Genomic DNA, 13,755 nt, shown 5'->3' on the forward strand with positions numbered 1-13,755 from the left:
AAGAGAGTTTCTAGTGATATAGTTGCTTTTGATAGCAGGGGACTGGACACAGTGGTCTGGGAGGTATTTTCCAGGCTGCTGTCCTGTGTTCTAGTGGCACTTGAAATCTGCCCAGCACTGTATACTTGTTTAGCTTCTCCCAGGTGTCCCTTTTCCTTTCTCAACAGCTGTTGAGGACAAAAGAGATCCACAGTGCTTCAAGTCACTGTAGTGGGAATGCATTGAAGAATACCTGTATTTGAAAACCTTCTTTCCCAAGTAAGCAAGAAAGGGTAGTTCTAAATTGCCGGCTGTTCCAGATATAAAGAGTGACAGGGCACACAGAAGAAACTAAGGATACGTAGTGATGGCTTAAGTGCATGTATAAGATAACCTGATATGTCTGTATTATTTACATCTATTACAAACATGCCTATACCCATTTCCAACCAAGATCCAAGATTGCATTGAGCTTGATACTGAACACGTACACAATCCCTACTCTAAAGAACTTACAGTATAAACAGACAAGATAAGAAGAAGTTGTCATTCCCTGTAGCAGGACCCAGCCCCAGGGGTGGCCATGATGCCCCCCTGGTGGCCATGCACCCACCCTGGCTCCCTGGGTCTCTGTCCTTCCCTCTCGCCTGCCATGCCTTGTTGTAGTTAGTTAAATTGATGGAAAGGAAGAGAAGGTGCTGTAAGATCCCACAGTGTGCCCTCATCCATGCTTGTAACCAGTGAGTTCCTCCAGAACTACATAGGTCTCAGACTAACCCCTCAGGCATTAGGTGGGCTCTCCTGGCTCATCTGTGCTCCAGCACAATAATCACCTTAAGGGCTAATTCTGTGGCCTCTGACCTCCCCTACAGCCATGCCCATGACATGCAGGTGTTACCAGCTGTCACTCAAGTGGGGCATTTCACCGCCTGCCATTATAGCCTTTTACACCCTTGTTGGGGCTTGGGTCTGCTCAGCCTTTGCACCTTTTCTCTTGCTGGTCCCTTGTGCCTAAGCCCACAGTACTGGACCTGTCTGCTGGGTTCCAGCCCCTGTCTCGCCCTGCTGGGGTCTGTTTTTGCCCTTCCTGGGCTGCACACCCTTGGCCCTAGCTCTGTCCCTTCTGGAGTTGTGTTCTGCCCCTCTTGGCCTCCGGCCTGCTATTGCCTCTCATGGGCTTGCACTCTGGTCCCCTTGGCCTCAGGCTCTGACTGCCCTGAGTCCATGTCCCTAGCAGGGCTCAAAGTCACCATGTTCCTCTCAGGTACTACTAGGATCTCCCAGCTTCCCTGATAGCCCCTTCTGGTCTACCAGTATAACCTAACCAAATAGGGAACCCTCTGACTACAACACAAACCTTCCCATCTGGCAAAATAGATGCTATGAAGGAAAAAACATGCTACCACTTTAAGAAGAAAACTTCTTCTGCCCCCTCATCATTGCACCGTTTACTTTGGGAGGAGCCTCCAACTTTGGCTGCCACTGCTCTCTGCTGCTCTGCTCTGGTTTAAGGTTCCTTGTGTAGCTCTTCCTCTCCAGGGAGCTCCTCTCCCTGGAAACAGTGAGGCCATACTACTCTGCAGGAGTATCTGACCCCTTGGTTTATAAAACTCCCCAAGCTCTGCCCTGGCTAGGTGGCTCCCCAACCACCCACAAGTCTTTCTGATCAGAGCCTATTCCCTGCAGTCAGCTCCTCAGGTGCAGTGTTTCCCTCCACCTGGGGGGCTCTTTGCTGTATCTTACCCCTTGAAGTAACAGGGAGCCTCTACCCCATTCTGCAGGTAGGGAACTGAAGGCCAGAGAGTCTAGAGGTTAGTTTTCAAAATTAGCTTCAGTGTGATCTCTCAAAGGGTGGAAGGCCAATCGAGAGCCAGTCTGGAGTTGATTGTTAGACAGTCATCTTGGGCAAAGTTGCACTTGAAGCCAGTGGACTATATAACTACACACTAGCTTGGAAATTCAGGACACGTGTGTCTCAAGTTTGGTGCCAGGAAATGGAACAACCTAAAATCATTCTGTATTTGTGAGAATGGAAGTTATAAATCCTTTGACTCCTGCACCTGCCCCATCCACTGAAGCAGGTTTCTTCCCATGTAGTATCATCTAGTTGTCATAGACATCTCGTGTTCAGTACAATACTTAAACAGGGGGAGTAAAAGATTTCAGTGAAGCTCCATCTGGACAGAGCTTTGAACACAGATCTCAGTTTTGATTTCTGATAAGATTCTCATCCGGACCTTTATTGTTCCATATACTTCCTGTCCTAGTGCGGTTCATTCAGGCTGTTATATTTCGTCTGTTCCCTTTCATCACTAATGCTTTCTGCTTAGCACAATTATCATCACTTCAGTCTAATATTTTCCTTAGTAGCTGGCTTAGTATTTATATCTAGCATTTGCCCTCAAAACTTTTGACACTGGGTAGGGGAGCAAAACAATTAAAACATAATATTCTGCTACATGATGATAATTCTCCCTCGTTGGTGAACATTAGAAAATGACATTATTGTAAAGACCCAATTACCTTTTTTATGAGCATTGTATATTTGGAAAGTAATAACACAGAGTTATAAAACCTAGATGATTAGGAATCTCAAAGATGCTCTGCATTTTAAGAGGGGGGAAAATATTCTTTTAATTGCAGCTGAGCTCAGACCGACCAATGATTAGTTACTTTCAAAGCAATAAACATTACCTGGGAGGCAATAAAAGGAAACACAGGAAAGTTATTTGATGAATGGTTCCCAGCAGGCACAAGGTACAAAGAGGGAATGTGGTTTAGTGGTTAGAAAAACAGCCTGCGAGTCAGAACTCTTGGGATCTATTCTAAGATTTGCTACTGACTTACTGTATGGTCTTGGGCAAGTAGCTTCAGCCTTTCCATACATAATTTTACCCATTGTTAAATTGGGTCTCATAATATCTACCACACAGGGGTGTAGTGAAACTTAATTCATTAATGTTTGCCAAATCCTTTAACAGAAGCTAGGTAAGTGCAAAGTATAGCACACACAGCATTTGCTAAAACTGAAAATAGGCAGAGAGGATGTAAATGGGGTAGGCATAGGTACCAGGACTGTAGAGAATGGATTGGGGTGGGCACAACTGGCCTTCTAGTTAGTCTCATCTTGAAACATCTAGTCAAACATTTAGCATTGGGCATCTTTCCATTTCTAGGAATGGTTGTAATGGGCTGTGTTGGTTTTGCGATGGTGACGGAAAGGTATGGAGCACAATCCTTGCCTGAATATTTATAGCATCCAGGCATCTTACCACATAATTGCACTTTGCCACAATGCAGAACTCTTCCTTTTAGACCTGATCTACCAATTAACCAGTAGGGCTGGGGAACAGAGGACAAGCCAGGTATTGGCCATTGCTGAGTCTGAGCAGACTTTCCTAGATACTCCCTAGATATACCCCCCAACCTTTGCCTGTACAGATGCAAATTGAGGGCCACTTTTGTTAGTTATAATGGGTAATGACCAGAACAGAAGTGATCTCCTGGGGGCTGTTTTCTTATACAAAATAGGATGGTGCATCTTCAGCTGAATACAACAAACAATTAAAAACTAAGAGCCTCCTAAGTCATTCCTCAATGAAGGCTTGATATTTAAGAGGATGTTGTTGTTAGGTAGGCTTGGCAAAATAATGTGGGAACTATCTCCTGCATACTAAACCACTTTCCTTAAGAAAAATCTACTACTGCCTGTTAAAATAAGTATTGGAGACTAAACACTGGAAACCATTCTACTGGCTTCCAAGAATCAAAGTAAAATGTTTGGGCACTCAGTGGTGCTTTCTTAGATCTATGTTGACACCAGTGGTGATGTTAAAGCATGACAAAAGGAACCCAAGATTCACAAGTGATAAGAGAACAGAGTTTCTGGATGCTCATTTGAGGTAGAATATGTTTCAGCATTTGCAGCCACTATATAGTGGGTGCTTCTGCACTGAGGCTGCCCCTGAGAAGTGCCCTGCCTTTCTTATCAGCACTAGGCCAAAGACTGGGAAGAAAACTATTTTAGCCTCTTTGGAACTGCTTGTCCTTATTTCCTCCATCTCAGCCAGGATATGGTCTGATATCTTAAATACTGCTCTTAAGTATTTAAATACTGTTTCTTAAGTCTTTTAGCAGGTACTGGATCTTCCTTGGAATATAGAAAGCTTCAAATGGGCCATATCCAAACCACGTGCACCAGGGACACATGCTGTCCAATAAACCAGTGAGATCATTTCCTCCCACTGTCAAAGCAGCCCCAAGAAATCTGATGCTGCATGTATGTTTGGTTTCCTAGGGGTCCAATTTTACACATCATTTACACACATGACCTGGCTAAGTCTTCTTGAGAACTGTTCTAGCTCTTTGCATTCATTTTACTTGCTGCTGCAATCTCTCAAGGTGAGGACACCAGACATTTACTACAGAGTTTACCCCATGGTAAAAGTGAACAACATACAGCCCTACTACAGAGTAAGCCTTTCTTTCCCAGGATGAAGTCAAGCCTCACAAAGGATCTTTACTCCCCTACTCACTTTTACCTGGAGCTAGCTATTTGGTCAATGCAAGTTGCATCTCCATTATCCACTGACTAGATAGCACCTACTAAGGGCAGCTTGCTTGAGAGAGATCACATACTACTTACTAGGCAATACATTTCCTATTAAGTAAAACCCAGGATTGATTGCTCAGTAGTAGTCATGCCGTGTTCCCATGCCTCCACTTCAGTGTCTGTCTGTCTATATATTTGACATGCAATCGTTTCCTTTGAGGCTGATGCTTGTACCAGGGCCTAGATTGTTGATGTCCAAGGCACTGACATGTCATTTCAAATTGTCTGCAGCCGGGCTCTCTTAGTAGCATCTCTTTACATAGCAAGGCTACTAGCTGGGTTCCTGATTCAGGGAAGCTCTTAAGTGCATATCTAGTTGACTTCAATGGGATCCAAGCATGTGCTTAAAATTAAGCATGTGCTTAAACACTCTCCTTCCTTAGGGCCTTTGAGTCCAATCCTGTGAGGACCTTTGCAAGGGTGTGAAAAGCCTTCATTGAAACCAGAGAGAATGGGGAATATACAGGATTGGACCATTACACTGGTGTTTTCAGTTGTCTTTATTATTTCTGTGGTCCGTGACTTTCCCGTTGCTAGCAGTGACTCCTCCATTTGAGCTTCCTAGACGCATTGACACTTTTATTCCTTTTATCAGTTTAAGCATGCCTGGGACTCGTGAGTATTTGAATGGAAATGCTGATTGGACACAGTCACTGGAGAGCATCTGCTGTGAACTTATCTAGTCCCCATCATTGCACTGCATTTGTTACATTATTTCCAAGTTTATTTTCCTGAAAGTTTTGATTGATTAGATAGTTGTAGCTTCTGGTAGTAGTTTCTCATATAGCAATGCAGTATGCTATTAAACAGCTCCTGTTTTCTGCTCCAGAAGTAGCTGCATTATAGTGGATAGTGAAGGGTTTCCTATGTATTCCTTACTTATTTTGCTTTGGAGTTATGCAGCATTAGACAGTATCTGGAAAGCCATAGATGTCTTTCAGTAAAAGGCCATGCAATATACCTTTCAGTCTGCCAAAGCCCAAAGGTGGGCTGTAGTGTATGACAAGGACTCAAGGTGTGGAGCACAACAAATATTTGTGTAGGAAATTTAAAATGCTATGAGATCCATTCCTTTGAATAAGCAATTCTTGCCATACCCTCAAAATTGTCCATTTCTGAGGTAATAACCTCAACAAGCATGTCACCAACAAAAAAGTCATACCTAGTAAGCGGGACATTTGAGACACCGGAACTACGAAGTTAACAAACTTCAATTATTACTATCAATGATGTTATACACTGGGAATAGCCTCCTTTACAGAATGAGAGTATTTCTGACTCATCAGAGGCTCTTCACTCATCACTTAGGATTTTCTGGCCTGTTAATTTTAATTTTCTCACTCATTTTGTTTAAAATGTTCATTATCTCATCACCAACAGAGTAAGTCAAGGGTTGTTGGGAGCAGGCTCTATGAAATTGTCCAGCATCAGAAGCACTGCAAAGTTGAATTCGCTTCTCCAGTGGTTATGCAAATTACATTTTCTGAGTTATTTGATGGTAACAGGAGATTGAAGGCCGGTTAGTGCAAGGGTAGTAAGGAGAGGAGGGAGAAATGGTGACCAAAATTAGCTGCTAGTAACAACATCCAGTTACTTAGCTACTGTACCTCCCACGTGGTACAATCTGTAGCCTTCTTTCACTATAAGGAGCAGTGATTATGCTTTATAGTTAAAAGGGGATTTTTTTTAATTACAAATTACATCTGATGAATATTCAGCATCCATCTTGCTTGTATACATAAGCTGATGTATTTTCTAGGCAATGTTCAACCTTTTTGTTCAACACTGTCTTCAGTGAATGCTTTTGGCACCTCTGAAAAGATCCTCATAGGCCTGGACTCAAAAGGCCTAAGGAGGTTGAGTGCTTAAGCACATACTTCATAGTTTCATAGTTGGTCGGGTCAGAAGGGACCTGAGCATATCATCAAGTCCGACCCCCTGTCATGGCAGGAAAGAGTACTGGGGTCAAATGACCCCAGCAAGATGACTGTCTAGCCTTGTCTTAAAGCTAGACAATTACTGAACTGTAAGCATGTGGTTGAAATCCTGCTGAAATCAACTGGATGCGTGCTTACAAGTTTTCCTGAATCAGGAATCCTGCTAGTCTTGCCTGGGGATAGGGCTGTGCAGTTCGTTGCTCGGGTCTGACTCCTGGATGGAGCGACCAGGGTAAAAAATGGCTTTGGTCAATATAAGAGCAAAATGTTATGGCCCAATCAAAAATGGATTTCTTTCCAAGTGTTTTTAGTAAAAGCATAACTCCTTGAGTCTGTTCACAAAAATGAAGAGGAGAGGCACTTGTTATCCCCTATTGGGAAGGAGGAAAGAAGGACTGGGAGAAGGAAGACGTAGGGTCAAACCCACCTCTATCTGATAAACACTTCCTCACTTGGGTTTGCTGAGAGAGAATGCAAATATCTGTGCCTGTTTGTTAAGGAAAACACCAGGATTCAAATTCCCGTCCCAATGACTATTCATGTGTCGTCCACAAAGTATACTAGATTCCACCCAGGAGATCATAGGAAACCCACCCTGCAACATAGCCCTGTTATTAGGGAAGTCACACAGGAGGCTGAATCAGACCCATGTCTTTCATAACCTGGGTGACTCCTAATGACTAGGTGGTAGCCTCTGGGGACACATCAATACTGCTCCTGCCTAGGTGTCCAAGACTCCTTGTGAAGCTATCTAAAAACTAACCAACTGAGTAAAACCGGTTTGTTTGTGAGACACTGAACTCAATTTTTCTGGCATTTATTTTTTTTCCCCTTATTTTTTCTTTTTTTACTCAGCTGAACCTATTTGCCCTATTCATCTCACATTGTCTAATAGCTTCAAGCTGACCGAAACCACATTTTTCAGTGACTAAACTGTTCTCTGGGGGGGAAAAAAATCATCCACACTTACACAGAGAGAAGAGAACTTTTGCACAGCTATTTTTGTCGGGAAGCTTAAAACTGTTTTCAAGCCTCACAGGTTTTAAGCAACAATGAGCTGATGAGGCAATGTTCGCATTCAGATCCGGGCTGGGTTTTTGATAAGGGTTTCAGGTTGAAGCAGGCCAAAGTGTCAGGTTTGTGCTCTGATTTCATAACAGCAGAAGCTTGCAGGCTTCTCAGATAAGGTAATTACCTTCTGCTGAGAACTAAAACTGGGAATGATATAACATTTCTAATTTTGGATCTGACTGGGTGCGTCTACAGGAGATGCTACGGCGCAGCAGCAATGAGCTGCTGAGCCGTAGCTTGTTGGTACCGTGCAGTAGCATTGCCGGACAGTAACTGTGCAGCGATGACACTGAAGTAGTAATGAGCTAATGCACAGTAGCATTGGAAAAAAACTGTGCAGTGACGGTACTGGACAACTCCAGTTACTGTGCAGTTATTTAGTACTTGTATATGCAAGTACTAAATAACTGTGCAGTCCACCACTCATAAAGACACGGCCACCGGGAACCAAAACAGTACAGCTAGTTTCAAACCAGAATATTCAGATCCCTTCCCAACTTGCAAATGCAAAGGGATTCACATTCACTCACCTCCGGTTTTCAGATCCAGCACCCCAAGGTATTCTTGCCACTCTGCAGATCTGGAAATATGAAAATTGAACTTCCATCCTTTTTTTTTTTAACTCCCCAGGTAACCCTGCCCTGCCCTAGCCATGCCCTCCCAGGCTAAGTACAGACAGCCAAAAAGCCCAAAGTTGAATCGATTCATTCTTTGCAGGTTAGTTTTAAGCTGCACAGAATAAATTGAAACGGAAGTGAACAGACATTTACTTTTGATTCGGGTAATGCAGCCACATGCCTGCAGTGGCTCAGGTCAGCAGCCGGGGGGCACTACAACACTTCCTCTTCCCACTGCCCCTGAGGTCTCTGGGATTTGCAGTCCAGCATTACAGCAGCATGACTCTGTAGGGTTGTCAATCACTTCCTCTTCCTACTTCCAGGTCCACGGTCTCAGCCAGCAATAACTTTCAGTAAGTTTAGCAGGGCAGGGTGGGGGAAGAGGTGTTTAACTGGGGGAAGGGGGATTTAACCCCCCTACTGACCCCAGACCCCAGCTGAGTCCCTGCCTCGCCCCCCACCCCACCCCTTCTCTGCTTGAGCAGGCAGCCCTCATTTAGTTTGAACCAGGAAGGGTGTCTCGGACAGAAGTTTCATAAACTGGTTTGACCCAAATCAGTTCAATCTGATACTACATTCAACCAGGTTTATTTTAACCAGTTTCAGCCATTCTGAAGGTGGTTTATGTGCACTGAGCTTCTGTTCTGTCACAGGTTTAAACCAGTTTCTGATTACTTAAATCAGTTTATGTGCAACTTCTGTCCCTAGCCTGTGTTTTCTGATTTAGACCCTGAGATTCTCACTGGTCCACCATTTAGGAACTCTGTTTTCTGAAGCTTTCCTCTTACATAGGTAGGGTGACCATATGTTCTGGATTGGCCAGAACTGTCCCAGATTTTGAAAACTGTCTCAGTTTCCCGGCCCTTTGAGAAAATTGAAGCAGAAGTCCTGGATTGGCAGGAACCTGCCCGCACTGCAGCTCTTGGGCATGTGCAGGTGGGTTCACACCAATCCAGGACTTTTGCTTCACTTTTCTTCAGGAAGCCCAGCCAATAAGCTGCTCCCTGGCTTGGACCCCACTGGGCTGGAAGTGAAGCTGCTTGCACAGTAGAGTCAGGGGAGGGGTGTGCACAGAGAGTTGTGAGGTCATGCGTGTGTGTGTGTGCTGGTGCCCCCTTCACCCCCTGTCCAAGATTTTCTTACCCTGTCCTGGATTTCCTTCAAATTATTATGGTCACCCTATATATAGGGAAGGGAGATTTAGTGAGCTGTGTTAGCCTGAAGTCAAGCAGAAGACAGAGCACTAGCATCTTCAAAACCAACTGGTTCCAATATAAAAAAGAGCAGCTCCCAATTTGCAGAGTCAGGACTGTAAGGAGGAGGGTGGACTTTATTGTCAGAGCTTTGTGCTCTGTCCCTTGTTTTGCCACTGACATGCAGTCACATCAGGTCAGATTTTTAAAGATAGTTAGAGTTATTGCAACCGAATTTCTGCGAGGTTCAGTTTGCCCAGGTCTGTGAAGTGCCACAGTGTGCAGCATCCCGTTGTGAGGGGCCTCTTTGTGTTGTCACTGAACCTCTCTGCATTCTTGCCTCGGCTGTTTCTGTTGCCGGCTTCAGGAAAAAAAAGCGGGGGGAACCAACCAGAATGCAAACCTGAGAAAAGAAAATAAACTGCTTTTCTCTGTCACGGCACAAGGTGACAGGTGAGGCAGACAGCTGAGTGATGGGTGTGCAAGGCAGGTCGCCTCTTCAGCAAAACGTGACAAAGTGATTGCGGGGGGATGACAGAGTCACTGAACACACACTTTGTCATTTTGTCCACCGCTGACAATGAAACCCAAGGCGCCAGAGTTAATAGCAATTACCACATCTTCAAGGCAAATGCCTTGCTGTCCCGGCAACTACATAAGACCTCCTTTTCCTGCACTTTGCTTTCCCATTTTGTCCTACTGAGAGTTCATTTGTACATGGACGAGGCAATCAGCATTTCTCCTTGGTCCTGCTGCGAGGAGATTGGGTTCAAATTTCAGTTGCCTCTTCCGCACGCCAAACTTCTTGGGTTTCTTTCTCCGCAGCTCCCCCAGCTATTTTTGTTGTGTTGCACACCAGTAGTTTGAGCTTTTTGTCAATGCCATCCTGATAAGTGTGTGCTGGGGAGGAATGTGGCTCGAAAAGAAGGACCTTACAACCCCTACCCCACCAGTGCTTATCTTGGTCTCCTTGGTGAAGCACAGACTGAGCAGCAGAAGGGCTCATTACTTGAAACTGCAGTTCTGTGCTGGTTAGAGTCATGCCAGCTTCATTTTGAATGGCATATTGTAAAGCCATTAAGGTAATTTGGACTCTGTCCAGCCATCAGTTGGCACCAGGAGAATGCTGATTGTTCTCGACTGGAGCATTACTAAAAGGTAAGAAAGCATTACAAGAATCAGTGCATTTACATTCATTTTTCCCCCTATAAACAAGCCTTGAAAATTAGACAAGCAGAGAAGTATTTGCATCGAGCCTCTTCCAGGCATGAAGCAGGAAAGCTAATCCTGTGTATGTGTTCTTGTCACCTGTGATTGCTTTGTTTCTTAATGGCTAGGGACAGAAGTTACGCATAAACCAGTTTAAATCATCAGAAACTGGTTTAAACCTGTAACAGAACAGCACATAAACCAGGTTCGAAATGACTGAAATGGGTTTAAGATAAACCTGATTGACTGTAGTGTCAGACTTAACTGATTCGGATCAAACGAGTTTATGAAACTTCTGCCCTAGACCCTTCCCTGGTTTAAGTTAAATCCGAGCTCCCCAGTGTCCCACCATACTTTCCAGCCCTGGGCTTAGCTGTGCTGTCTGCTTCAGCAGAGACGGGGATGGAGGGGAGAAGGCAGAGACTGCCCCTCCCCCAGCCAAATCTCAGCTGGGGTCTGGGGCCAGGGAAGGGGGGTCAAACCCCCCTTCCTCCGAGTACAGAGCTGCCATGCCCTGCTAAACTTACTGAAAGTTACTGCTGGCTGCCACTGTGGACTACAATTCCCAAACACCTGGAAGCAAGAAGAGGAAGTGATGAGCATCCCTGCAGAGTCCTGCTGCTGTAATTCTGGACTGCAAATCCCAAAGACCTTGAGGGCAGCAGGAAGAGGAAGTGAACACACAGCTCGGAAGCGTGCTCTAGCACCCCCCGGCTTCTGGCCTGAGCCACTGCAGGCATGTGGCTGCATTTCCCTGAATCAAAAGTGTGTCCAGTTGTTTTTCAGTTTAATCTCTTCATCTTAAACTAACCTGCAAAGGCTGAATCGATTCAGCCTCTGACTTTTTGACTGTCTGTACTTAGCCCATGTGGCTTCTTAGTGGTCCCTTCTATCCTCTAGTCTATGACTTAACACTATCTGGGTCTTTCCCCTTCCCTTAGCCTTCCTCAGAACAAGGGGATGATGCAGCAGCTATGCGAGTGAATAGATGGGGTCATTTATGCAGTCATTTATGTCTGTGTGCAATTTCTGATGGTCCAGGGTATTTTCATGCTGGTGCAGTCTGGGCATAGTCGTCCCTGGTCCTGTGTGGATCTGCAAGGGAATAGGGTGCACAAAACTCCACTTCTTCATGTTCCCTCCTGTGGGGCCAGACATACTGTGGTATTCAAGGGACCTGATGTGATAATGGTCAAGGGACATGTCTAAAGATGGCACTCCCTCGTCCCTTGTAGGTATGGCCCTAGCCACACCAGTCAGAGAGATTGGCTACTTCAGAGGACCCACACACGCTTCATTCCCTTCAGAGTGGGTACCACCCATGGGGTTCTCTTGTGTTTACCAGGGCCCCAGGGAGATGCTCCCCCAGTACCCCATTGTGGGGCTTTTCCACAGGACACAATGGAGCTCTGTGCAGCTATAAGCTCTGGCTGGTGTTCAGAATTCAGGGGATGGAGGCAACCCTCTAGAGCCCTGAAGCTATGGGGAAAAGTGTCCTCCAGGCAAGGAGTTAAGCCTCTTGCCTGTCCGTCCATCCCCCTTGCCCCCAGCTCCAGCAAACACCATGCTACACAAAAATATAATAGTCCTAATTTGGCTGGAGGCAGGGATGATAAGATGCCCCCTCCCTTCACTCCATCACTCCTTCCCCTGGAGGCTGGAGCCACTGCAATAGCAGCATAACTGCATCTATTCTGGTGACCCCCTATGTCCATTCTGGTGCTCCCCCATTACTCAGTGCTGGGGACTTGTGCCCCCCTTGCCCACCCCAAGTACACTACTGGTCCCAACCCCAAGAAACTCAAGTCCATCACACATCTCCCAGCCACAGGCATGCTCCAAATCCCAAAATTCACCTGTGAGGCCAATCTAGGCTTCTCTCCAGGGGCTGCACTCAGGCCTACCAGAGACCTGTGGCTCAAGCATCTTCTGATGTAGCCTTACAGGTGAACTGCAGGGTTTTTAGCATGCCTGTGGGCACAAGCAGGCAGGGTATAGGCCATACCCTAAGTGTGTCAGTCCTGGGACTTGCTGGGCTACAGTGCAGGCAAGCTATGTGGGTATCAATCCTTCCTAGCCCTTAGGCCTCTGCTTCACATGGGGTTAGCATTTTAAAACCTCAGCCTTGCATCAGCAGTTCTAGACTTTACACCCAAACCTGCAAACCCCACAGCTTCAGCCCACCAAAGTACGTGTTAAACTTCAATCTGTGAAGTCTGTCACCAGAGCCAGTGGACTTAGGACTGTGGTTAAAGAGTTTAATGAACAAGGATACAATTACTTAGATGTTTATAACTGAGTCAGTGATTCAGTGCTTTCCTGAATTAAGCCTTAAGTGCATGGACCTTATTGTCACCTTCATACTGCCCTCCATGACGACTGATCTCATTGTTTTTTGTGCATCTTATTTAAATACTAAACTCTTTGGTGGTTAGGGACTGCAGGTAGACAACGAGCAATCCAGGGCATAGATTAGCTTCTTTGAGTGGAGCTTATAACAACTAGCACAGCAGGGTCTTGATGCTTGCTTGAGGCCTATAAGAGTGACTGTAGTAATAATCATCTCTTTGTTTCATTTCAAAGTGGCTAGCCCATTTCGGGAACTTAAAAGGAACTATTAACATCTGGATCATTTAGAGACCACAGGTGGGCTATCTACCTGGAATGAAAAGTGTTTCAAATGAGCTCATCCCCACAGTTTCTAGAAACAAAGGTTCCAATCCACATTTTAGTCTTTCTGATTTCTGCAGGTGGGGACACCATGTCCTAAGCTTTGGCTCAACCCATTAAAAATATGGGTGCTGTTTAAAAAGCATGGATTAAATGCATGTGTGCTAGGAAGTGAGGTTTGGATTCATGAACTAACAGACAATAAAGAAAATGCAGGAAAGGATACCCCAGGCTGGACCCCTTTCAAAGTGAGAAAAAACAGTTGTAATCATCCAGCCTGACTTTCTGTGTAACACTAGGCTGCCTCCACCAGTACCAGGGCCAGAGCAGAGTGGAGTGAAGTGTGGGCAGATGTGGGCTGCCCTCTGTGGGCTTGAGGCTCCTCACCTAGCTGCCTTTCCCTTAGAAGCCCCATGCTAGTTGCACACCCCCTGTTCATTCAGCAGTAATGGGATGCGCAACTCCAC

General features: G+C 45.4%; 1 protein-coding gene across 5 annotated transcripts in view; it reads left to right on the forward strand.

The window, feature by feature from the left end:
• TENM4 (teneurin transmembrane protein 4) overlaps nt 1-13,755 on the forward strand; it is a 760,950-nt gene that overhangs the window by 366,092 nt on the left and 381,103 nt on the right. The gene's annotated exons all lie outside the window — the stretch shown is intronic.

Source organism: Crocodylus porosus, unplaced genomic scaffold (genome assembly GCF_001723895.1).
Source record: "Crocodylus porosus isolate Cpor-Errol unplaced genomic scaffold, CroPor_comp1, whole genome shotgun sequence".
NCBI classification, from domain to species: Eukaryota; Metazoa; Chordata; order Crocodylia; family Crocodylidae; genus Crocodylus; species Crocodylus porosus.